Here is a 3,641-nt window from a genome sequence, read left to right as displayed (position 1 = left end):
AACAGATTGAACTTTTATTGTGGAACTTGATCCCATAGACGACTGGTCCCGCAAGCTTGAGGAATCAAGACGCATTCACAGAAATTAGGAAGGAACCAAGTCTCAAAAAAAAACGCTTGCTTGCTGGTTCATACAGGCTCGCCGACGTTACACAGACGAACAAGCCCGGCCCAACATAACTGTGGAATCGAGAAATAACCTTCAAATATATAATTAAGTAAAACCGTATTATTAGTTCAATGTTTAAACAAGTTTTAATAAATTCGCACATGGAAGCAATAAATTTTACCAACCCAGAACATCCAGAAGGATCTTTAAATTCTAAGCCAGGTGCAGATGACGGTTCCAAAAAAAGATCGCAAATACGTATCCCACCAGACTCGCAGTTATTCTATTGAACAAAAAAAATTCTGCCCTTTCCTAACCAAAGAAAGCGCGAACATGCATTAGTAACGTAAATAAATAAAACGAAAAACAAAGAGTGATCACTCAAAATAATAATTAGCATTTAAGAAGGAATGGCTTTATACACTCCTAACGGAGCAACATTAATGTGATGTTTACACTACGAAGTCTTACAGCCAACCAAACTATTTACAAATGGATACCCAACAATAGGTATGAAGAAAAAGAACAAATTTATATCCTAAGGAATGTGGAAATTTCTAACAACATTTCGATTAGGAAACTTTCTCCTAAACGACAATAACGACCTACCATGAACTCAGGAGTCCACATAACGACCACCTCTTAAACAGCCTCTTTAAAACTTAGGGATTTAAATATCTTAAACATTCTGAGTCTTTGTGAGAATTTTTTTTTTAATTCATGATCCACGAAGGCTAAAGAAGATAGAGATACATCGCTGAGTGCTTTGAAGCAATAAATAGTCAAAATTAAAGTAGATTCATCGTAAGGTGCTCCTGAATTTGAAGAGGGCAAAGAGTCAATAGTTAAATTTGTGTAAAAAACATCGCGGTTAGACCGTCTTTAGTTTCATCGTTAGTTTAGCATTCCAATACCAACAACAACAACAATACCATTTTAAATCTAAAGATTTAAAAGACCGAATGACCAAAGATTTAAAGAACAATTGACCAAAGATTTAAAGACCAAATTCTATCCAAATCAATAATCAACTTCATTGAAGACATGAGGAATAGAGCGCACGCATCTGAAAGCGTTGCGAGGTTTCACCGACTCTTCTTTATGGACCAGATGAACCGCCATCCATTACGCAATAATTTAAATATTTTGAATTTCAAATATATTCATAATAAATTAAATCTTTACAAATACATATGTTGAGCTTAATCCTTTTTTACTTAAGACAAATTCCTAGTTCCTATCTTTAAATCATCCATTTTGGAAATCGACTTTAGACATTTGTTGCAGAATTATTTCAATTTATAATAATGCGTATTATATTATAATGCGTATTGCTTCTTTTATCAATGAAAGACAAAAACATGCATTCTTGTAATATGATGCAATGATACATTTGATATCCTGAAAGTTGTGTTTATCCAAGAATTTCTCCGAGCGTAAGTGTTATTGCAGGCTCAGAATTTCCATTCGTAGTACCTTTACTGGAAACGGCTCACTGGTCAGCTATACGTTAATTTTAAAAAGAGAGCGTAATAGAGGAAAAAATCAGGAACAATGTATGACACTCGGCCAGGAGTATTTTGCATCGCTGACGAGAATTATGGCGTTTTGCATAAATGCTCGGTGCTCGACCATCTGACTTTTGAGAGCTCTTTTGAATCCTCCCGATTATTTGCCAGAGCAACACTCGCAGCCCTCACACAAACACCGTTGCATTGGGCCTCGAATGGGCCTTTTTAAGACTTGTTCAATGGTAAGGGACGCAGGACCAGCAGCCAGTAAGACTGTAAACGCTTGTGTTACACCGGCGGCAACCCGTGGCCACAAGCGGATTTTAATTTGGCGCAGTTAGAAGGAGCAAAGTTTAATTTTTGAGGAGATAAAGAGAACGATGGCTTATGGAATCCAACCAAGAATTTCTTAATTAAAAAGGTTGTTGTTTATGGCACACCCTTAATTTGGCCGGGCTATTTGCAAAAGGAGAGGTATGACAGGCATCCTGGAGGTGCTTTCCAAGCCTCCCAAGGAATTCAATTCAAATCTATTGCAATATTAAAAAGAGAATCGCGGGTACAGTACAATAGATTTGAAAAATACCATGGATCTTTGAGGTAGCTCGTTCAATAATTCTTGTTCATTAGTTACTTGATGCTCTCGATTAGTTGTCAGATTCCCGGCTTTGATAAGGTATAGAATTTAAATGAAGAGTGGGACGTGATGCAGACGTTTTACTGACGAAATCATCGCTCAATAAAACGTAATATATTGATTACTAAAATGTTTTCACGATTCTTATACTCTCTTAAAATATGAAAGAATGGAGATCAAAGTGGGCGTCCTATATATAGGATGCGCGGCACTCAGACTCTTTTATTAATTTGATTTTATCTTTTCTACAGTTAGGAAATCATGCTGGATTTTTTGAATAGATTAAAGTCTTTTGAATATTAAAAGAAAACAAATTTGCTTATGATAGTTGAGTCTCGCTCAATCATAGTCTTCACTTTATTTCTGATTTATTCTGAGTATGTAGTCAAGATAACAAATATGTATGATTACCGTCATAATTCTTGCAATATAAACCAAGCGTAAAGTAAAATTGCAAGCAATACAAGACAGGAATCCGGCATCATAAAATCGAGCAAACGAATGAGCGCAAACTTCATTAATTTTTAATAGTTCATTCATAGTTAAGGAATCATTCGTGCACGAGACGTGAACGCACGAAGTTGAGGAAAACGTCATTCCGTGCATCGTCAATGTCAGAGCATAATAAGAAAAGCAAAGACAGAAATGATATTCCAAAAGAAAAAAATAAGATGAAAGTGGACTTTGGCAGTGGTCCAGTTACGGACCAGCTTGTCAAACGTTATGCATACAATAGCGTGAGCACGTCAACAGAAATTCATTCAAACAGCGCAAGGAATTTCGGGTCATGACTAGAATATTATCATGGTTATTCTCACTCACTATGGAAATTGATACTGGACCGTGCATGTTATTTCATAGTTTAGATTAACAGGGCAGCAGTGGGGCGGCCTCAAAGGCCGAGGACGATGCATTTACCCAACAGTGCATGGACATGAAAGCAGGCGCAGCATGACTGTCCCGCTCGTAACGGGTCTGTAGAGCGACATCACCCGGCGATTCTCCGTCATTCCAAGTCTTACTCGCCGTAACTGTCTTTGGGTCCCCGAATTACCAGCCCAAACAGAACCATTCAAGAGAGTTACGCTCATTGACCCTTTATTGACGGACGTGTTACGTCTGGTGGCTTCAATTTTCTACCTTCCAACTGGCCAAGTCGGAGTAAGATAAATCGGATTTCTATGTAAATTTTAACATAGCAAATCACTCGGGACAGATTCGCTATTTGGCTTCGTTCCACATTCCTGGTCCTGGGGCTGGGGCTGTGATTTAACCATAAGCAGAGATTAATATTGAAGCATATTTCAAACTTTCTTGCAAAAATATTATGCGAACATCTTAGGCACACCAATCGTTAAGATTTTCAAATTAAGTTTTACACATGG

General features: G+C 37.4%; 1 long non-coding RNA gene across 1 annotated transcript; it reads right to left on the bottom strand.

Moving 5' to 3' along the window:
• Nucleotides 1-387, bottom strand: LOC125178469. The gene is made up of 2 exons (XR_007156913.1): nucleotides 294-387; nucleotides 1-179 (listed from the first exon to the last, which is right to left on the bottom strand). It is a non-coding gene; the product is annotated as an uncharacterized LOC125178469 (long non-coding RNA).
• Between the last annotated feature and the right edge of the window lie 3,254 nt (nucleotides 388-3,641).

Source organism: Hyalella azteca, unplaced genomic scaffold (assembly GCF_000764305.2).
Source record: "Hyalella azteca isolate HAZT.00-mixed unplaced genomic scaffold, Hazt_2.0.2 contig9978, whole genome shotgun sequence".
Classification (NCBI taxonomy): domain Eukaryota; kingdom Metazoa; phylum Arthropoda; class Malacostraca; order Amphipoda; family Hyalellidae; genus Hyalella; species Hyalella azteca.
The sequence above is the reverse complement of the archived record's forward strand: the minus strand, read 5'-3'. Positions and strand labels throughout refer to the sequence as shown.